This window comes from Rattus norvegicus, chromosome 11 (assembly GCF_036323735.1).
Source record: "Rattus norvegicus strain BN/NHsdMcwi chromosome 11, GRCr8, whole genome shotgun sequence".
Lineage (NCBI taxonomy): Eukaryota > Metazoa > Chordata > Mammalia > Rodentia > Muridae > Rattus > Rattus norvegicus.
Window position 1 is genome coordinate 16,107,909 of NC_086029.1, and position 23,854 is coordinate 16,131,762.

A 23,854-nucleotide genomic window follows, 5' to 3' on the forward strand; every position below is an offset into this window, starting at 1 on the left:
CAGGCCTAATGTATATAACCATAATTGGTAGGATTTGGTAAATTTTACATTCCTTCTATGGCTTATCTCCTTGTTTCGCAATTTCCTTTTTCCCCATTTTACAACTAAGACACAAGCAATAGTGTATTTATTTATATAATTCTATTTTTTCATCTTTACTAACTGAGTATTTCTTATTTACAATTCATTTGTTATTCTGCTTCCCGGTTTCTGAGCCACCATACCCCCCATCCCTGCCCCTCCCCCTTTGTATGGGTGTTCCCCTCCCCATCCTCCCCCCATTACCGCCCTCCCCCCAAAAATCATGTTCATTGGGGGTTCAGTCTTGGCAGGACCAAGGGCTTCCCCTTCCACTGGTGCTCTTACAAGGCCATTCATTGCTACCTATGAGGATGGAGCCCAGGGTCAGTTCATGTATAGTCTGTGGGTAGTGGCTTAGTCCCTGGAAGCTCTGGTTGGTTGGCATTGTTGTTCATATGGGGTCTCAAGCCCCTTAAAGCTCTTTCAGTCCTTTCTCTGATTCCTTCAATGGGGGTCCCATTCTCAGTTCAGGGGTTTAATGATGGCATTTGCCTATGTATTTGCTGTATTCTGGCTGTGTCTCTCAGGAGAGATCTATATCCGGTTCCTGTCAGCCTGCACTTCTTTGCTTCATCCATCTTATCTAGTTTGGTGGCTGTATATATATGGGCCACATGTGGGTCAGGCTCTGAATGGGTGTTCCTTCTGCCTCTGTTCTAAATTTTGCCTCCCTATTTCCTCCCAAGGGTATTGTTGTTCCCCTTTTACAGAAGGAGTGAGGCATTCCCATCTTGGTCATCCCTTTTGAGTTTCATGTGTTCTGTACATCTAGGGTAATTTGAGCATTTGGGCTAATAACCACTCATCAATGAGTGCATAATATGTGTGTTTTTCTGTGATTGGGTAACTTCATTCAGGATGATATTTTCCAGTTCCAACCATTTGCCTATGAATTTCATAAAGTCATTGTTTTTGATAGCTGAGTAATATTCCATTGTGTAGATGTACCACATTCTCTGTATCCATTCCTCTGTTGAAGGGCATCTGGGTTCTTTCCAGCTTCTGGCTATTATAAATAAGGCTGCTATGAACATAGTGGAGCATGTGTCTGTGTTATATGTTGGGGCATCTTTTGGGTATATGCCCAAGAGAGGTATAGCTGGGTCCTCAAGTAGTTCAATGTCCAATTTTCTTAGGAACCACCAGACTAATTTCCAGAATGGTTGTACCAGTCTGCAATCTCACCAACAAAGGAGGAGTGTTCCTCTTTCTCCACATCCTTGAAGCATTTGCTGTCACCTGAGTTTTTGATCTTAGCCATTCTCACTGGTGTGAGGTGAAATCTCAGGGTTTCTTTGATTTGCATTTCCCTTATGACTAAAGATGTTCAACATTGCTTTAGGTGTTTCTAAGCCATTTGGCATTCCTCAGCTGTGAATTCTTTGTTTAGCTCTGAACCCCATTTTTTAATAGGGTTATTTGTCTCTCTGCAGTCTAACTTCTTGCGTTCTTTGTGTATTTTGGATATAAGCCCTCTATCAGTTGTAGGATTAGTAAAGATCTTTTCCCAATCTGTTGGTTGTTGTTTTGTCCTAACAACAGTGTCCTTTGCCTTACAGAAGCTTTGCAGTTTTATGAGATCCCGTTTGTCGATTCTTGATCTTAGTGCATAAGCCATTGGTGTTTAGTTCAGGAAATTTTCTCCAATGCCCATGTGTTCAAGATGCTTCCCCACTTTTTCTTCTATTAGTTTGAGTGTATCTGGTTTGATGTGGAAGTCCTTGATCCACTTGGACTTAAGCTTTGTACAGGGTGATAAGCATGGATCGATCTGCATTCTTCTACATGTTGACCTCCAGTTGAACCAGCACCATTTGCTGAAAATACTATTTTTTTCCATTGGATGGTTTTGGCTCCTTTGTCAAAAATCAAGTGACCATAGGTGTGTGGGTTCATTTCTGGGTCTTCAATTCTGTTCCATTGGTCTACCTGTCTGTCTCTGTACCAATACCATGCAGTTTTTATCACTATTGCTCTGTAATACTGCTTGAGTTCAGGGATAGTGATTCCCCCAGAAGTCCTTTTATTCTTGAGGATAGTTTTAGCTATCCTGAGTTTTTTGTTATTCCAGATGAATTTGCAAATTGTTCTGTCTAACTCTCTGAAGAACTGGATTGGTATTTTGATGGGGATTGCATTGAATCTGTAGATTGTTTTGGTAGAATGGCCATTTTTACTATGTTAATCCTGCCAGTCCATGAGCATGCGAGATCTTTCCATCTTCTGAGGTCTTCTTCAATTTCTTTCTTCAGAGGCTTGAAGTTCTTATTGTACAGATCTTTTCCTTGCTTGGTTAAAGTCACTCCGAGTTACTTTATATTATTTGGGACTATTATGAAGGGTGTCATTTCCCTAATTTCTTTCTCGGCTTGTTTCTCTTTTGTGTAGAGGAAGGCTACTGATTTATTTGAGTTAATTTTATACCCAGCCACTTTGATGAAGGTGTTCATCAGCTTTAGTAGTTCTCTGGCGGAACTTTTGGGATCGCTCAAATATACTATCATATCATCTGCAAATAGTGATATTTTGACTTGTTCTTTTCCAATCTGTATCCCCTTGATCTTCTTTTGTTTTCTGATTGATCTGGCTAGAATTTCAAGAACTATATTGAATAAGTAGGGAGAGAGTGGGCAGCCTTATCTAGTCCCTCATTTCAGTGGCCTTGCTTCAAGTTTCTCTCCATTTAGTTTAATGTTAGCTACTGGTTTGCTGTATATGGCTCTTACTATGTTTAGGTATAGACCTTGAATTCCTATTATTTCCAGGACTTTTATCATGAAGGGGTGTTGAATTTTGTCAAATGCTTTCTCAGCATGTAATGAAAGGATCTTGTGATTTTGTTCTTTCAGTTTTTTATATAGTGGATAACTATGTAAAATGATATGGTTTTCCCCATATTAAACCATCCCTCATGCCTGGGATGAAGCCTACTTGATCATGGTGGATGATTGTTTTGATGTGCTTTTGGATTTCGTTTGCCAGAAGTTTATTGAGTATTTTTGCATCAATATTCATAAGGGATATTGGTCTGAAGTTCTCTTTCTTTGTTGGGTCTTTGTGTGATTTAGGTATAAGAGTAATCGTGGCTTCATAGAAGGAATTCGTTTGTGCTCCATCTGTTTCAATTTTGTGAAATTGTTTGGATAGTATTGGTATGAGGTCTTCTATGAAGGTCTGATAGAATTCTGCACTGAACCCATCTGGACCTGGGCTCTTTTTAGTTGGGAGACCTTTAATGAGTGCTTCTATTTCGTTACTTGTTATGGGGTTGTTTAAATAGTTTATCTGTTCCTGATTTGGCTTTGTTACCTGGTATCTGTCTAGGAAATTGTCCATTTCCTGCAGATTTTCAAGTTTTGCTGAATATAGGCTATTGTAGTAGGATCTGATGATTTTTTGAACTTCCTCTGAATCTGTAGTTATGTCTCCCTTTTCATTTCTGATTTTGTTAATTTGTACACATTCTCTGTGACCTCTTTTTAGTCTGGCTAAGGGTTTATCTATCTTGATAATTTTCTCAAAGAACCAACTTTTGCTTCTGTTGATTCTTTCTGTAGTCCTTTTTGTTTCTACTTGGTTGATTCCAGCTCTGAGTTTGATTATTTCCTGCCTTCTACTCTTCCTGGGTATATTTGCTTCTTTTTGTTTTAGAGCTTTTAGGTGTGCTGTCAAGCTGCTGATACATGCTCTCTCCTGTTTCTTTCTGCAGGCATTTTGAGCTATGAGTTTTTCTCTTAGCACAGCTTTCATTGTGTCCCATAAGTTTGGGTTGTATCTTCATTTTCATTAAATTCTAAGAGTTCTTTAATTTCTTTATTTTTTCCTTGACCAAGTGATCATTGAGTAGAGCATTGTTCACCTTCCATGTATATGTAGGTGTTCTTCCCTTATTGTTATTGAAGAGTAGCTTTAGCCCGTGGTGGTCGGATATGATACATGTGATTGTTTCTATCCTTCTGTATCTGTGGAGGCCTGTTTTATGACCAATTATATGGCAATTTTGGAGACGGATAGACTATTCTATAAATATCTGTTAAGTCCATTTGGTTCATGACTTCTCTTAATCTGTCTATGTCTCTGTTTAATTTCTGTTTCCATGATCTCTCCATTGATGAGAGTGGGGTGTTGAAATCTCCTATTATTGTGTGAGGTGCAATGTGTGCTTTGAGCTTTAGTAAGGTTTCTTTTATGTATGTAGGTGCCCTTGTATTTGGAGCATAGATATTTAGGATTGAGAGTTCATCTTGGTGGATTTTTTCTTTGATGAATATGAAGTGTCCTTCCTTATCTTTTTTGATGACTTTTAGTTGAAAATTGGTTTGATTCGATATTAGAATGGTTACTCCAACTTGCTTCTTCAGACCATTTGCTTGGAAAGTTGTTTTCTAGCCTTTCACTCTGAGTTAGTATCTTCCTTTGTCTCTGAGGTGTGTTTCCTGTAGGCAGGAGATTGCAGGGTCCTCATTGCATATCCAGTTTGTTAATCTATATCTTTTTATTGGGGAGTTGAGTCCATTGATGTTGAGAGACATTAAGGAATAGTGATTGCTGCTTCCTGTTATATTCGTATTTGGATGTGAGATTATGTTTGTGTGGTTTTCTTCTCAGTGTTTTGTTGCCAAGATGATTAGTTTTTTGCATTTTCTAGGGTATAGCTTGCCTCCTTATGTTGGGCTTTACCATTTATTATTCTTTGTAAGGCTTGGTTTATAGAAAGATATTGTGTAAATTTGGTTTTGTCATGGATTATCTTGGTTTCTCCATCTATGTTAATTGAGAGTTTTGCAGGATACAGTAAGCTGGGCTGGCATTTGTGTTCTCTTAGGGTCTGTATGACATCTGTCCAGGATCTTCTGGCCTTCATAGTTTCTGGCGAAAAGTCTGGTGTGATTCTGATAGGTCTGCCTTTATATGTTACTTGACCTTTTCCCCTTACTGCTTTTAATATTCTTTCTTTGTTTTGTGCATTTGGTGTTTTGACTATTATGTGATGTCAGGAGATTTTTTCTGGTCCAATCTATTTGGAGTTCTGTAGGCTACTTGTATGTTTATGGGCTTCTCTTTCTTTAGGTTAGGGAAGTTTTCTTCTATGATTTTGTTGAAGATATTTACTGGTCCTTTGAGTTGCGAGTCTTCATTCTCTTCTATACCTATTATCCTTAGGTTTGATCTTCTCATTGAGTCCTGGATGTCCTGTATCTTTTGGACCAGTAGCTTTTTCCATTTTACATTATCTTTGACAGTTGTGTTGATGATTTCTATGGAATCTTCTGCTCCTGAGATTCTTCTATCTCTTATATTTTGTTGGTGATGCTTGTATCTATGGCTCCATGCCTCTTCCTTTGGTTTTCTATATCCAGGGTTGTCTCCCTTTGTGCTTTCTTTATTGCCTTTATTTCCATTTTTAATTCTTTCACCTGTTTGATTGTGTTTTCCTAGAATTCTTTCAGGGATTTTTGTGTTTCCTCTCTATAGGCTTCTATTTATTTATGTTTTCCTTTGTTTCTCTAAGGGAGTTCTTCATGTCTTTCTTGAAGTCCTCCAGCATCATGATCAAATGTGATTTTAAATCTAGATTTTGCTTTTCTGGTGTGTTTGGATATTCAGTGTTTGCTTTGGTGGGAGAATTGGGCTCCGATGATGCCATGTATTCTTGGTTTCTGTTGCTTGGGTTCCTGCGCTTGACTCTGGCCATCAGGTTGTATTTGTTGTTACCTTGTTCTACTATTTCTGAAATGGGCTGGACTGTCCTATAGGCCTGTGTGTCCAGAGTGCTGTAGACCTGTTTTCCTGTTTTCTTTCAGCCAGTTATATGAACAGAGTGTTCTGCTTTCAGGAGTGTAGTCTTTCCTGTCTACTGGTCTTCAGCTGTTCCTGTGGGTGTGTGTCCACCAGGCAGGTCGCTTCGAGTAGACAAGTTGGTCTTACCTGTGGTCCTGCTGAAGTTGCTCCTGGGGGACTCCTTTTGAGTTCTCGGTGAGGGCGGCAACCAGGAGGGCCTGTGCCCGTTTTTCCCAGGGTTCCCGGGCACCGGGGTCACAGATGGCATTAGGTGTTTTCCTCTGGTGTCAGAAATGTGGGCAGAGTGTAGTCTCTTCTGGGTTCCCAGGCGCGTCTGCCCCTCTGAAAGTTTAACTCTCCATCCCATGGGATTTGGGTGTAGGTATCTTTTGATCAGGTCCCTTCAGATCTGGGAGGTGTCTCTATTTATATAATTCTTTGAAGTGCAGAGAACATTTTTCTTCTCATAACACTCTGGCGAATGTATGAACATTAAATTATATAATAAAATATTCCTAAGCCTAAGCAGTCACAGTTATGTTGTCATTCTCCATAATTTTCTTTTTTTAATTTAGCAATTAGATTTACATGTGAAATTCTCAATCAATAATTTACCCACACAGTAAATTCACTGCCAATTGATAATGATATAAACCACTCACCTAGAGAAGATAAAAATCTATCTGGTTCACTTAAGTCTGAACCGTCCTCCTCTGTAGCCTCCATCTTGATCTTGCCTTTTTCCCGCCTTACAAAAATTTTGTCCCAGTTCCACTTTTTACTGTCCAATCATATATGGCCTTGACATCAACCTACATATCACCCTTACTGTTTAATTAAAATAACTTTCTAATTTGATCATTTCATCCCAGAATTTCTTTAAAATCTCTGTGTTGGCTTTTAGGTTCTCTCTATCGATGAGAATGTGCCTGGAGTCAGGCTTTCTACTAGGAATAAAAAAAAACCCAAGTATTTTGTTGTTGCTTATTTACTATATTTTATTTTGTTGAAACAAGGTTTAATTCTATAGCTCAAACTCTCTTGGAACTTACAATGTAACTGAATTTCTAGAGGTAAGAAGAGCAAATCAAATTTGGACTAGTTTGATCTTCTCTCTATATTTTTTCTATTTTTTTCTCAAGACAGGGTTTCTCTGTATAGCTACATCTGTGCTGGAGTGTACTCTGTTGACCAGGCTGGTCTCAAGCTTCCACAGGTCTACCTGTCTCTGCTGGGAATAAAAGTTTGTGTTGCTACCACCCAGCTAATTTTGGCTAGCTATTGAGAACATTATTGTTAAGTTCTGAATCGGAAGTATCCCTTGCAGATTTATATTTTGAATGCTTGGTCTCCAGCTGGTAGAGCTCCTTTGGAAGACTGTGGGAATTTTTGGCAGGATCTCAATAGATGGGTCACAGTGCATATCCCCAGCTGTGTCTCATCTGGTTACATCTGCTTGCTTGGCTAAGGAAAGCCTTCTCTATAGACTAGGTATCATGAATGGAGCTGCCCTCCATGGCTTCTCTGGAAAGGTGGGCTGAGATCTTCTAAAACTGAGTGCCTCCAAACATCCTTTTTAAAGCCATCTTTCTAACAAACACAAGAGTCACTAATGATGTCATTTATCAGAATTTCTCTGATTCTCAGATTTGGGCTATTTGAACTATTAGTTGGGAGGCCTTTGTAGGTGAGTGGTATTCAAATACAATGAGAAAAGCTGAGCTGAAGCTATTCCTTAGTGGCAGAACTCCTATTGCAGAGTCAGGGAAAGGCCAGTAAGGTAAGACTCTTGCCAGAGGAAGGCATGACTACCTTGAACCATGCTAATGAGATAGGAAGAATGATTTTCTCTTTAGTGTGGCAATATACATTTCCTTCCCACAATTCCTGCCCCCAGTACAGTTAGCTCAGAGAGCCTCAGCCTAGCAGCTGCCTCATTTTGAGAATTGCTCAAAAACAGTGGAGCTTTTCCTTTCCTTATTTATTTATTTGTTAATTTTAAAGTCTCCCATTTAAGCATACTTTTTGTAACACTTTTTTCTTCCTTATTATTTTACTGAAGTTCCCTTCCTTGCCCTGTGGCTGTTTGTTCACTACACAGCTAACCCTCTTGTAAGCTAACTCAAAGGATGTGGGTTTTCTCTTCTTTCCTACCTTGTCTCCTTCTGGACAGCGGCTTAGATTTACTTCAGTTTGTCTGTTTTGGACCTTTTCTTTTAAACTCTTAATAAAATTGCCCTTGAGTTTCTTTTAAAAATTTTTAAAAAAACTTTAAAATTTTATCCTTTAGTTAGTAACATTGGATAGACATACTCACATCAAATCTCACTATAAGGTGTGGACCCAGAAATGTTTAGTTTTTGTTTAAGTTCTCAGAATATAAAGGATATATTGTAACAAGTTCCTGGACTTTAATAGGCATCCAGATCTTAGCATAACTGACTCTATGATAGAAGCACCAAATAGGCCTTGTAATCCAATAGGTAGGCAAAATGCCAAAATGGGGACAAAGGCTAGGCCAAAGATTCCAGGATATGGCTGGGAAAGTCCTGGAATAAAAAGTCCCTAAATGTACTAACCTTGCTTTTGGCTTCTGTAGTTCTATTTCCTGATAACTATCTTTCCTAGTCAAGTAGGTCAACAAGGATGTGGTTTCTGTGTATAGAAAATCAAGAGCTATAAGACTTCAGGCTGAGGATTTGAGTTAGTTCCTCATGCAGCTACTTACTGGTCAGCAAATGAAGCCTTTCTGTACTTTAAGAGTATCTATATGGTGGTCTCTTGGGAGTTTACCATGGTGCCTTAACATAACAAATAAATCAAGCCAGAACTACTTCAACATTGGCCATAGCTAATTCCTCTGTTTATGTTGCAGATGCACGGACTGGAAAGAGGCTTCATTCCATCTTCTGGGCTAGTTCTAGGGCTTCATACCTTCCTCAAGTATGAACATTCCTTTCTCTTGACTCTAGTGGTACTTTTCAGCTGTGGACTGAAGCATCCATTTGGTCCTAAGCTTATACAAGTAGGAGACATAAATATGATTTCGGTGATGTGTAAAGATAACATATTCTTTACCTTGAGTGAGCCTTGATTACTTGCCTGGAGAGTCCCGTGGGACAGGGATTCCAACAGCTGTGTCTGCACTTGTAATTTCTCTGTATTTTTCAGGTCTTCAGAAATTTTCACCTGTGGGAGGATACCTTTACAGGTCTGGAGGAGTCCCATCTCATTCTCTCCCTCCAACCAGTTCCAGGGGATGAGTAGGTCAGGCTTAATATTTGAGTTTCCATTTGAATCCATTTTTAAACTCATTTACTAATGAGAGACTATGGACTCCAAGATGGGTCCCCCATTTCCATGGTAACAGCTATAACATATTATTTTTCTGTTTTTTTTCCTCCCAGAGGGGTCACAGCCTTTCTCTAATTGGTGAGACTATACACATTTGTAATACCAGTTGCTTTTGTGAGACACAGTGTGGAAAATAAATTTTAGGGATGCTACAAAGGTCCCAGATACATTATGTTTACTAGAAGCATTCTCCTGGTAATAGGAACTACCTACTCCAGTATCAATCACGCCACAGCAGAAGCACAGATTTCAAATGATCCACTCTCTTTATGCATATGTTAATTAAATTTAATAAAATTCAGGAACAAACAGAGAAGGGAAGACTGGAAATAACCTGTCATGTGGTGCACTAGAATGGTGAGAGAAATCACATAAAGGATTTATAAAAATTATTCATATGCCTTCTTCATAATCCCCATAATAAACGTTATTATATCCTTTAAAGCTGAGGAAAGAGAGGCTCAGAGGGTCTTGAAATCCACTTATTGTGTCATACCCAGTTAGGGTAGCACAACTGAGATTCAGTGCTGGTGGCTGGCAGGCTTCCAACCCAAAGCATATTCCTTATTCAGAAGAAACCATTTAAAATCAGTTTCTTTACCTCTCCAAACCAGTAATGATTCTTTCTTTATTTCACACAGGGATACCTACTGTTTCTTGATACTTGAATGACTACTTTCTGTCACGCACCTAGGATGTGTTCCAAACTATCAATTGGTTACCAGCCACAAGGGTAGAGGAATCTAAGAAAGGGTGGACAGCTGTTCTCAGTTTGCTGCCTAACACTAGCACTCCCTGGAGGCCTTTTAAAATGTTGTTGTCTGCTTCCCAATTCTATAAATTCTGATATAACTCATCTGGGGCATGGCAAGGGCACTGAGAGTTTTGGTTCTACCTTAAGTGGTTTTTATGCATAGCCATGCTAGGAACATGTAAAGTGGACACATAAATATTTGCATAGAGAAGTAACACAGGTGAGTCGGTGCTAGTTATTTAATTGGTGAATTTACTTTGTGAAAATAGCTGCTGAATCAAGAATTTTTTTTCAGATGGAACCTGAACAAGTTAAAACTTGCTCATGTCTCCTATTTAAAGAATGTTTGCAATTAGTCAGGATATTGTGTTGTAAACATGTACTTATTTCATTAGTTACTGAATCTTTCCTATTTAATATGGAAAACTCATAATCCTTGTAGAAACTGTGGTGGTCTCATATCACATTCCCAAACAAATATAATTATTCTACGAGAAAACCACATTATCAAAACAGCATGAACTATCCTCAAACCAATATCTTAAATCCTTTTGTTAATATTTAAAAGAAAACCCTTTTATATTTGCTTCTCCTGTCCCTAACCCTGTTGAAGTCTCACAAAGTAAATCTTAGCAGTCTCTAAATGCAACTGCAATATTCTTTAATTTTGGAAATCAACTTTCTGAAACATGAAAAGTAGAAGGAAAAAAGACTTTGCTAGATTTATTCTAGAAACAATATATTGTAATCTTGCTTTAAAAGAAAACATTAAAGTGACAGAGGAGAAAGTATCAGTGGGTATAGTGGGTATAGGCTATAACCAAGTTGTCAGGTGTCAGCACTGAAAGGATGCAGAAGCCAAGATGCACTTAGGCGTGGTGGAGCTTGCAAACCTTAGCAACACCTTTAGTACACAGTGGCAGTCCTGCTGAGTCCTCCTATTACAAAGAGCTTAGGCACCATTGCTTTTCCTACTTTACCCACATAGATGAAAAATTAGCAGATTTCAGGCATTAAAAATTTGGCCAGATCAGAATGCAGAGGTCCAGTAGTAACCAGGATATGCCATTGCTTTCTTTGTAATGGTAACATTTTCAGTTTGAGTTACTAAGAGCATGGTTATGTATGAAGACATATACACACACAGAGACATACATCCCATATATATCAAGTCAATACTCAGTGTGAGGTGTCTTAGATAGCTCATTTGGTAAATTAGAATTAGCTAGAGGAAATATTCATCAAGCAGAATATGAACCTGAGATTCTGGAGAAATTTCAGAGTTGGATATCAAATCCATGGAGAGGGTGCAAAGTCATGATAGCTAAAATGAAGGAGGAAATAAAAAGCAAGAAGTTTTAACACTATGTACTATGCATACACCTATCTGTGAAGCAGATAGGTGCACTATCTGATTAAACAGAGAGAGAAAGTAATTCAACAGAAACAATGTCGCTGAAACCTATGGAAGAAAAAGTGTTAAATCTTGATTAGCAGAGTCAGTTACAGCAGAGATGCAATACACTATGGTATTAGTGAAGAGGTGATGGACCTGGCTACTAGGAAGCCATTAATAGTCTTCCTAGAAATGACTTTAATAGTATGTTTGGGCTGAGATAAAGTCTGTGTGATCTCACTATGTAATGAAAAGTGTTTAGAGGAAGTATTGTTTTTTAAATGCTTCCTATGGGCCATTCAGTATATTTTAAAATGAGAACAATCCTACTTGGGGACTCAGTGTTCTTCTCATATGTACCTCAAGAGCCAACTCTCACACTTTCACATGGATATATAGGCATTTGAAAGGCTCTCTAGTCCATTGCAGATTACCTTAACATCTTCAAAATCTAAAAGGAGAACAAAAATGGCTGTACTTCTAGACTCTCTAAAATAACCACGTATATGTCTCTAATCCAGCTATAAAGCATAGTTCACATATTTGTGCTCTCACCAGTGCCATAGTGCCTTCATTGAAATAACTCTAGGGCAAGTCTTAAGACTCAAGCTGCACATTTTGAAGCTATGTTCTTTCAAAGTAGGTTTGTCTCTTCTTTTAAGTTTCAGAGCCAACTTGCCAATTTCTAAAAATAATCTCTCTTATATCTTGCCTGGGACTATATTGACACTAGAAATAACTGACATCTTAATCTTTCACTCAGTCTTCAAAAACATGTCTCTCCATTTTTTTAGGTTTTCTTTAAATTCCTCTCTAGCATGTTCTATAATTTTCTAAGCAGATGGTCTGCATATGTTTTCTCACATTAATTTCCAACTACTTTATGTTATTAGCGTCCTCAGATAAGACTTTTTAAATTGTGTTTATTGGTCATTAGATGCTTGTACAAGACATTAAACTAGATACTTGTCATATGAATGACAGGTGTGAAAACAAGACCAAACTACAATACATCTTATATAAAACAGAGAGGAAAGTCCTAGTCACTTCAGGCAAAGCAGAGCTTCCTCAAGATAAAAGTTATAAGTCACAGAAGGGGAAAATGAGGACATTGAATTTAATTTCATCAAAGATTTCATCCTTTGATTTCAGAAAAAAATACTATTAAGATAAAAGAGGCCAAGCTACAGAATAGGAGACAATCCTTAAATGGCATATTAATGATAGAGTATTTTTAGCTAGAGTGGGTGCTGGTCTCCACAAGTCAAAAGATGAACAACATTTTTAAAAAGAATTATCTATCTATCTATCTATCTATCTATCTATCTATCTATCTATCTATCTATCTATTTATTTTGTATAAATACACTGTAGCTGTCTTCAGACATACCAGAAGAGGGGATCAGATCTCATTACAGATCACCATCTATGAGCTACCATGTGGTTGCTGGGATTTGAAGCACCTCATGAGACCCAACCTTTTAATTTCTAGTCCTTTTCGAATGAGAAATAGAAATGCATGCTGACAGAGAGTCACATATATTGTATTCTAAATCTACTTTACTCATGATCACCTCAGGTTACAAGTAGCCAAGATATGTGTCCATAGACAAATGGATAAACCTGGTCTGTCACTCATAGAGTTGAATGCCACTCATCAATAAACAATAGCAAGCAGATACCTGCAACATGGATGAATTTCAAAAATCATTGTCGAATAAAAGACTCCAGGCATAAGGTGGGTATTTTGTCTTATAATTTTGGTACAAAATGCCAACTCATTTAGGTGTCACAGCGCAGAAAGGCTGCTGCCTGGGTATGGGGACAAAGATGAAGGAAACATGAGAAATGGGTTTTCATGGCATGGGTCTTTTGATCCTGGTTATGCACAACCAAAAACCAAAGATTTTTGCATTTTAGATCACTATGCCCTATTCAATTTATTCCTTGATAAAATAGATGAGACAAATCCTCTCTTAACACTTAGAAAGGCATATGCTAATAACTGAGCCAAAGTAGAGGAATCACAACCCAGTAGAATCATCCAGAAAAACAAAAACAAGAAATCTCTCAGAAAATCTTGAGAGATTGAAGATCTAAAAATACCAGATGTAGTGTGGAATTGAGTCTAAAACAACAATCTTTCACTGCACTTGGGAACATAATTCTTGTATGATTAAAAAAAACAGTTTGTTTAACATAGAAAAAGGTGACATCTGAGTTTGCCAACAGACAGCTTTGATAACAGACCTCGGAAGCAAGTTGCACATAAGACACCCGGCAGCTTAGACAGGAGCTGACCCCAGGGCAGGCCTTTGCTATACTGGTTAACGAACCCCAAGGTGGTGTTCATGGAGCTAGTAAACCAGCCCCACACTGTGAGCCCCATTAGTGTAAAGCCAATCCTAATAAAATGATTCAGAATTTGGAACTTTGGGAATGGACTCCAGAATCTCACACACTCATGCTCCCAAGACATGGCTTCCCTAGCCTCTGTGTTGATACCCACAAACAGAAAGTCTTGAGACTGTGGCCCTGGCTTCAGTGACTGTTGGACTTTCAGCACTGTTGCTGGGTTCACTGTCCTGTTTTTCAGTGGTAGCTGATAGCCACGGCTGTCAAGGGCTTTCTGGGCCTTCATCGGTGTCATCCTTAAAGCCTGTCACAGCTGAAGGACTTCACAGTGGACATGGATCAAGCATGGAAGTTCTGCAGCATGCTCATCAAGTATCCTCAATGAGGATTCACTGATTCCCACTTAGTGAGATGTCTGCTTAACTTTTATCTTGGCATAGCATTATAAGGAATGTGTGTGATAAGCCGAATATTTTTGAGACATCCTAATTGCCCAGGGCCTTACTGTTCACAGACCATGCTCTATGTAATGGCTTTAAAGATTTTGAATCTTCTTTCAATGATAGATGACTTAAGGTTGTACATTCAATTTTCTCAGTCTCTAAGTTCAAGGTTTCCTATGTATCTATATCAGTGTTCAAAATGTTCTTTTAACACACCCATTGCTTATTTTTATAATAGAATATCAATATCATTAAAATAAACAAATATTGTTGACACTCTACTGCGGGAAAGATGAACATTTTCGGCTCCTGAGTACTTAGATTTCTCCTGCCCCGTGCTTCTGAATTTCTGCTATCATATTATTGAGCTTGATAAAATTTTGACTCAGTTTAAAATTATTAATTTCACTAGACTAAGTTGATTTTTATTTAATTATCTGTTTATCTATTTCTTCATCTATCTATCTATCTATCTATCTATCTATCTATCTATCTATCTATTGGGTTTCATTGTACAGTCCTGGAAATAGCTCTGTAGAACAGGCTATCCTCCAACTCAGAAATCTGCCTGCCTCTGCTTCCAGAGTGTTATCATTAAAGACATGCACACCATGCTAGGCAAGAGTAGGTTGATTTTAAAAGCTGTAAATCAAACCAACAATTGTGACTGTGAAAATATCTTTTTGCATTACCAACTGACATGGTGTGCATGAAGTTTTCCTTCTTTTCTTTCTTTTCCTTTTTAGTTTCAGTTTTTCTTCTAAACTGAATTCCCTATGCTTTGCTTACAGAATTTATTATATGATAACTTTATGTTTTGGGACATATCTATCTAACTGAGTTCTTGTGTCTTAGTCATTTTGTTCTTGCAATGAAAAAACTATGAATTACACATCTACTTACTCCAATTGGGAATATTTGTTCTTTAAGTTTGCTGTAAATTGTTACTATGGGTCTTCCAGTAACTGCCTCTAAGGCTTAGCTGTATGGTTTCTGAGAACCTGTATTTGCATATAAGTAACTGCTAATTTTTGTGGAGAATATATGTAAATAATAAGGAAATACATTCAAGAGGCAATTTTTATGTATAACTAGAAATATCCTCTTGGTATTTGCAGGGAATGGTTGGCAAATTTTGAAGATGCTCAAATAAGTGTTTGCCAATAACCCAAGCACATTCTTCCATCAACTTGAACAGCATTGCTCTATTCTTTCTGTACATAGGGCGATATAATGCTATGGAATAGTTATTACATTGAATTGTTTAGAGTAAAAATAAGAAAAAAGTCTGTACATGTTTGGTACAGATTTGATTTTTTCCTGTGTATTGATTGAATCCATGGGTATGGGATATATAATGTCCAATTCTACAGTGCAAATGCAAACACACACACACACACACACACACACACACACACACACAGAGAGAGAGAGAGAGAGAGAGAGAGAGAGAGAGAGAGAGAGAGAGAGAGAGAAGTGGTATATCCTACTTTCATTTCTCTTTCTGTGATAAAACATCCTGACCAACAGTAACTTAGGGTAGAATGGGTTAATTTTAGTTGACAATCCAGGCTATATGTGGAGACATTGAGGTGGCAGGAATTTGAGGGACCTGGTCACACCCACAGTCAAGAGCCGATGGTAAATGAATACAACCTGTCTGTTTGCTTGTCCCCTGCTTCATTTCTCCACTCTTATAACAGTCAGGACCCCATGCCTAGAAATGGTGTCACTCACTGTGGACTGGGTCTTCTCACACCAATTAACCTAATTAAGGTCCTGAACAGGTATACTCACAGGCTAATCCAATGTAGACAGTCCTTCATTAAGACTCTCTTTTTGGGTATTGATTCTTGGTGGTGTGGCAACTTGACAATTAAAACTATTATATAATGCTTGACTCTGAAGAAAGTAACTGGGATTGAGAAGAGATGTGATGATTATCCATTTTCACTTTCCTGTTTGCTTATGTTGATCATAAGTTTCAAAAGCAATTCTTGGTAACTGACTCTTTTCCATGTCATACTTATTTTTTTAAAGCTGTTCATCAGAGAATGCATGAAAAATGCAAAGTATATGAAAGAAAGTTTATTTGGAAATATTAGTAGAGCTAGAGAGATGGCTCAGTAAGAGTTTATAGTCTGCAAACATACAGATCCAAATTAAAATCTGCAGCACCCATTAAAAATCTGGACATGGGTGAGTGTACATAACCCCAGCATTGGAGTTGAAGGCAGGTCAATTCTGAGAGCATTGTGATCATGCTGTCTAACTTAAATGGTGAGCTTCTGCTTTAGAAAGCCCCTGTGTCAAGGCAAGAAATCAGAGGGCAATAGAGGAAGACAACCAAAGTCCTATTCTGCTACTCATGAGCTCACGTGTACATGCTCCAGCACATTCCCATGCATACATGCACACAGCCTCCCACATATGAACATGGATGTACACATGCACAGACACCCACCCCTACCCCACCCCCACATACAACTAAGAAAATACTATTAGTAATAGCAACTACAAAGTATGAGTCTGAGTCTCAAGAAAAGAGTCATTTTAGAATATAAGCCTATGCTTCTTCTGCCCAGCCCATTGAAAACAACAACTCTAGCTCTACCATAGAGGGATGTTGGAGGATTAGCTAAAGCAACACATCTTAATAGTAGAGTGCCTTAGCCCAGCTCAAACTTCAAAATGTTGTTTTTCTTGATGATATAAATAATATGACTTAGGCTCTAAGTCGTCAGCCTTAGATAAAAGTTATCTGTGATGTTTGTAGTCTAAAATCAGGAGACTGTTGTGTGAACTGAGTCAATAGTAATAGAGAGGAATATAGACAATACATAGAATATAGATTTTTTCCAGATCAGGGCTTCCCTGGTAAACAGGAGCTGAAAACAATGGGGGTTTATGAAAGTATAACTTATATGACCGAAGAGTCCCTCTGGAAGAAAGTGAAATCAGAGGCATCTTGATGAACTGAAAACTAAGAATAGGTTATTTATGAATGAAAAGAGGAAAGGGGGTCAGGGCACCAGCTATTGGAATTAGCATTTCTAAGGGATTGGATTGGATGAATATGAAAAGTGAAATGTGTGGAAGGATTTGTGAGGATGATCTCAAGAAATCAAACAAGCATTGTTCCTGTTGGGCACTATGAGGTTGGGGTGCCTTATATTTCGAAAACTAAAGGACTTTGACTAAAAAGGAGAAAAGTCCCACTTTAAAGTCTGTGACCCTTCACTATGGTAGAACATGTGACTGTTATTTGCTCAATGCTATTAAGTTGCCTTCTAAATGTTTATCCTTATCCCAGCAAACTTAAGCTGCTTTTAGCCTTGGTTGCAGGAACTTCCTTTGCAGTGTGTAGCAACCAATGGAAAGATGGATAACTGCCCACAGGGCTGAGTACAAAAGACTGAGTGCTTAGCCCCAGATGGCATCTGCATTGATACTGTTTCCTTCCCTACATGATTCGGGGTGCATTGTGGTAGGACAAAAGGAAAGATTATAAGAGTTGAAGGATGGTAAGGAATGCTATGAAATACTGTCTACTGGACACAGCATGGCTGTCACAGACATGAAGTTAGAGTAGGTGTAGTTTCCTACATAAGACCTGCACAAGATCAAGCCAGTCAAAAGTCCACAATAGACTAGAAGTTACTGGCAGTGCATAGCTGCAGGGAGAAAAAGAATCATTCTGTTTTTGAGAATTTGACCACTGGTAGGTTTCCTAAGCCTCAGTGGATGACCCTACATTTATCCACATTTGGACAATACTAAACAAAGTTACTGAATTATTTTTTTAAAAGACAAAAATATTTCATGTTGGGGCATGTGTTTTCTTTTTTTCTTATATATATAGAGAGGCATGTTGAAGTGTTATAGAGAAAGTTGGAATTGGGAATCGGGTTATACTTCTTTGTATACATGTGTGAAATTCTTAAAAATAAAGAAAAAGAACCTGACCACCAAACAGTATCACAAATTGCAATACTGATCTTCAGGAAAGCTGAATCAGGTGGTATGGGTTTCAAGGAAGGAGATTTGAAGTCACAGTGTGAGAATAAAGTCTCGATGTGGACATAGGGAATATGGCATTCCAGGATGCATGAGTCACAGAAGAGAGATGCCTATAGCTCTCATGGGCCTCTATAACCTGTCTTGAGGCTCTTTCCCCCTCCCAATGTCAATTTGTTCCCTGAGAATCTATAATAGCCTTGAAGGAACGTGGCAGTCCTTCACAGAGGAGATCTTCCTGAAGGAGTCCTTTCCTGAAGCCTGGAATTATATCCCCAAATGACCTTCTCTTCTCAAGACTTAGACTCATCCTTTGAAGCTGCTATTAGTAACTGATTGAGCTGTCAGAAGTAGAGGCACTTAAGTGATGAATTGTCCCCTAAGTAATTAGAATGGAATTATTTGTGGGGCAGTGTTAATAATGGCCCTATAAAAGATATTTAGTCTCCATGGGGTGTGATCAATCGTGTGTGTGTGTGTGTGTGTGTGTGTGTGTGTGTGTGTGTATCCTTAAAAGTTTTTTGTTTTCGTTTTTTTTAAATTTTTGTCTCTGAAGGACAAATATATTCATACATTCTATTAAGCTGGGAATCTGACTTAAAAATTTTCTTTGAAAATTGCTGTTTTCCAAACCTAAGTTGTGTGGTGGAGACAGATAGTCTTGAAATGAAAAAAATGTTTTCTTTTACAGATTTTAGTAAATATACTCAGTGTTAAGTTTTAGTGTCTAACAGCACTGAAGGGGTTGATATTGTGGTTGGTTTAGTAATTATTCAGGCAAAGTCTGAAGTCTGACTATTGGTACTGCTACTGACAAGCACACACAATATTAAAAATTTAAATCTTTTTGTAATAGTACCCAAATAGTAATATGAAAAGAAATATATATATATGATACTGGCTTCCAAGGGAATGAAAATACAACTTCTTTAAATTCACGCTTTCCTTGGGTATTATAATTTATGCATAAATACATGTAATGAATAAGTAATTTGGACAAAGACACAGATTCTAGGTTAGAACACAATATCCTGGATCATTTTAGTGACAAGTTCCTTACTAAGGAAGCATCAAGCTACTTTTTGACCTTTCAACTTCATTTGAATTACAGCAAGTCTCATAACCACCAACCATACAACTCTGGAAATTGGAGGCAGAAATGCTAAAAATGAGTGAATTAGTGAATCTGGGCTCTCAAAAACTTAACCTTGACATTTGGAAACTTTAAAATGGAAGGTCATGGGACTGGAGAGATGGCTCAGTGGTTAAGAGCACTGACTGCTCTTCCAGAGGTCCTGAGTTCAATCCCCAGCAACCATCTCACAAACATCTGTAATGGGATCAGATACCCTCTTCTGGTTTGTCTAAAGACAGCTACAGTGCACTCATGTACATAAAATAAATAGAATGGAAGGTCAGAGCTGGAGAGATGGTTCAGTGGTCAAGACCACTTGTCTGTCTTCCAAAAGATCTGGATTTGATTCCTAGCACTCACGAGGCAGCTAACAAACACTTGTAACTCCAGTTCCAAGGCATCAATGTCCCCTTTTGGCCTATAAAGGCACTAAGCATGTTGTGGCACATAGACATAATGCAGTCAAAACACCAGTACATAAAAAATGAAAGGACATAAAATATATAAAATTGTTAGAAAATTGGAACATCACCTAGATTTGCTCTCTCTCTACTCTAGGATGTTTAGATAAAAATGTTTCATTTTTATGTGAAATTTCCCCTAATTTTAAAAGTCTTACTACATGTATAAGTATTTGGCTTACATGCATGTGGCATACCACATGTGTGTCTGGCACTCATGGAGGTCAGAAGAGGGTTTTGGAATTCCTGGAACTAGAGTCACAGACGGTTGTGAGCCATTGTGTTAGGCTACAAACACAACTAACAACTGATCTCTCTCCTCAGCCCCACACAAGTGTGAGTTTTCATTGAATAAAGATCTACAAATAATAATTGATAGCAGGTAGAAATCTTCACTTTGGGAAAACCTTACGTTTGCATGACTGTAAGTTTTTACTGTTTACAAATAGCCTGCAAGACAGCTCAGCAGGTGAAGACATTGGCTGTCTAGGACTAGTGATCTGAGTACACCTTCTGGGACTCAGATATGAAAGGAGAGAACCAACTGCACAGTGCTGTCCCCTGACTGCCACATTGCACTCTGTGGTATGTGCATCCACACAGCGCGCGCGCGCACGCACACACACACACACACACACACGGAAATAAGGAAACAAATATATCTTTATCAAAATATCACATTTGATTTTGATATTCTCAAATCTCACACTAAGCCAGTTTTCATTTGTTATTTGTTTTCATCAATTTTATTTGTATGGATTTATTGGAGGCAGGTATTAGCATTTTGTTAATCAAATACAACAGTACCTATACTTACTGATAATTTAATAATGATGCTAATACAAGTTTTTGTGAGATGTTTTTGAACAGTTACTTGATACCAAAGTTTAATTTTCATGTATATTAGCTTAATCAATCTTTTTCAAAATTCTAGGTAGTCGTGTGGTGATTAATCTTCATTGTCAACTGGATTTGGAATCTCCTTGGAGACATACCTTTGGCCTTGTCTGTGGGGACATTCCCAGAGAGATTTAATTAAGGAAGGTAGACTCACCCTTGACGTGAACAGCACCATCCCATGGGCTGGGCCTGCACTGAATAAAGGAACAAAGGAGAGAGTAGGTTGCACGCCAGCATTCATGTCTTTGGCTTTCTGCCTGAAGACACAATGTGATGAGTTGGCTCATGCTCCAATTGCCATGCCTGCCTTTATCAGGAGTTTTCTCACAGCCGAGAGAAAGTAATAGAGTGTGTAGATGTTATCTGTTTGTGTTGGACAGACATACACATCTTTAAGTAGGAGGTAGCAAGTATTGGCTTTCCTAGCTTCAACATTTAATTAAAAAAATAAACAACCACCAAGCTGACACTGAAGAGAGGTACTCCTTAAGGGAAAATCTAAGTCCAGAGAGACAGCCGGTAACAGATAGACTGCCTCTCTGCTCACCTTTCTGTTTCATAGACAAAGCTTGTGCTTATTTTTACAATGGCCTTTTTGTCCAAAAAAGGCCTCCTGGTTTAGTTGTGTGACTAAATGCTATTTGTCCTCTTCAGTGGACCTCTATTCTCTAGATTCCCTTCTTGTTTTCTCACCATCCCACTTGAGATGCTTGTTAGTAACTGTTACAGGCCTTCTTTACCACTGGGGAAAGACAGAATCCTACTCGAGGCCAGAAAGAATGTTCCAGACATGGATGGAAGGCCCTCACTCCTGACTGTTGACTTCAATACCCCTGAAGGTAGGGAGTGCTTCGGGTCTGCCCCCAGGCTCCAAGGGTGGGTCTCCTAGGGGCTGGAAAATGCCCCACCAATCTGGCTAAGATAAGGAAAGGATATGAAGAGAAAGTTACAGAAATTTGAAGGGTTAAGCTAAGTTGCTGAGAGTTAGTATAAGTTGTAGAGAAAGTAAGGTTGAAAGAGAAAAGAAGGTAAAAAGAGCAGGAAGCTAGGGAAAAAGAGACAAAAAGAAGTTAAAAAGCTAAAGAGAGATAAAAGACAAGAGAGGAACATATACTGGCCACAGTAGTTAGAAAACCTAGGAAGACAGTACCTGTCAACAGGAGAGAATTCCTGGCTAAAGATCGGTGTACCTAATACCAAAAAAAAAAAAAAAAAAAAAAAGGACATTGGGTCAGGGACTGTCCCAGGAAGAACAAGAGGGGCCTCTCCAGTGGCTCCAAAGGCAAGCGTCTTGGTCCTAGAGTGCTGGCTATGCACAAAGATAGAAGGAAAGCCTTCCCAGTTGTTGTGTGCCTGCGGGGGGCCCAACGCTCTGTGCTCCTATGCTCCAGTGGGCCAGTATCCAAAGACCTTGAGTACAAGGGGCTACTGACAACAAACAATACTTATGGACTGCCCGAAGAACAGTGGACCTTGGCGTGGGCCAGGTAACCCACTAGTTCATGGTCATCCCTGACTGCCCCCATCCCTTGCCCATGAGAAATTTGCTTTCCAAAATGGCTTGCATGGGCTGAAGGGTGAGGCCATGTGTATGCATATCTGCAGACTGTGTACGTGGGGCTTAAGACCTGTCTCAGTACACCAGTACCTGATGCTGGGAGATGTGTGGCTTAGTGCCGTTCTGCCTGGAACACACCGTTCCTGCCAGCCGGGCACAGACAATTATCACCCAATCCAGGATTTAAACTGTGATAGAGTGGCTGATGTTTTGCCTTTGAATAGAATGTCCCAAAAGATGGAACCACTGGTCAGCTGCGATGGACTAGATTCTCCACTGGTTGGGGACAATCTGGTCACCTTGCTGCCTAATCCTGACCTGGAGCCACTGCAACACGAGTGTCAAGCACTGGCAGAAGCCCATGGGTGGAGAAAAGACCTCTGCAACTGGTTGATTGACCCCTGCTGAAAGCCGAGGCTACCTTGTCTACAGACGGGAACAGTTCTCTTCATGAAGGTCAGAGATAAGTGGGTGCTGCCATGGTGGACAACACAATGTCATCTGGGATGGCTGAACCTCAGCCCCCCAGCACATCAGTGCCGCAGATGCCTTTGCCATCTCTTGGATGCCCTGGTGAAGCCAACAACTGTGAGTACTATTCATTGCTCAGGATATCAGGAGGGAAGAGATTCAGTGGCATGGGGCAGTAACAAAGCAGATAAAGTGGCTCGGGAAATGGCTATGTAGGAGCCTATCCTGGTTACAGGCCTGCAAGAGACAGCCACTGGGAACTGGGATTGGACCAAGGGATGGCCTCACTTAGAATGTACAACAGAAGAAAAGGCCCAAATTGCGTAAAAAAAAAAAAAAAAAAAGACAATGGCACACTTGAGGGAAAACTATATTCCTCAGAGAACAAAGAAAAGACTCACTTTGCCAAATACAGAAATGGACTCATTTAGGAGATAAAAAGTTTGTCCAAGTAGTTAAGTGTATGGAATAGACTTTAAGATTTTAGCCAGAGAGGCAGTAAAAAGTATAAGGTATGTCAATAAGTGAATGCTTAGCAAGCAAACAGGGCAAAGAGACCTAGAGAGTTTAGTGAAAAGTTGAAGTGAACTTCACTGAGATAAAACCAGAAAAATATGATCACAAGTATCTCCTAGTGCTTGTAGATACTTTTTCAGAAATAGATAGACGCTTTCCTCACCAAATGAGAGATGGCCTCTGAAATCATCAAGAAGATACTGGAAGAAATCTTCCCCAGGTCTGGAATGCCCAAGGTAATCTGGTCAGACAACGGCCCTACCCTTGTTGCCAAGGTAAGCCAGGCTGTGGCCAAGTATTTAGAGGTCGATTAGAAATTACGTTGTATTTACAGACCTCAAAGTTCAGGACAGATAGAGTAAATAAATAAAACTCTAAAAGAGACCCTGACCAAATTGACCATGGAGACTGGCGCAGACTTGGTGGCACTCCTTCCCTCTTGCTCTCTTCAGAGCAAGAAATACCCCTTCCAGATTCAGCCTTACCCCCTTTGAGATCTTATATGGGGCCTCAGCTCCTCTGACTGTATTAGATGATGTTACTAAACCAACATGTCATAGTAATAATGATTTGTATGCCAGGCTAAAAGACCTACAGGTGATACAGAAATAAGTCTGGTCACAGCTGGCAGC

The 23,854-nt window shown here is 39.0% G+C and overlaps 1 long non-coding RNA gene across 1 annotated transcript in view; it reads right to left on the minus strand.

The window, feature by feature from the left end:
- Window positions 1-360: 360 nt before the first annotated feature.
- The window catches only part of LOC120095588 (uncharacterized), a 166,052-nt gene continuing 142,558 nt past the window's right edge, over window positions 361-23,854 (minus strand). The window contains exon 3 of the long non-coding RNA XR_010055984.1: window positions 361-9,051. This is a non-coding gene — a long non-coding RNA (uncharacterized LOC120095588). The remainder of the gene's footprint in view (window positions 9,052-23,854) is intronic.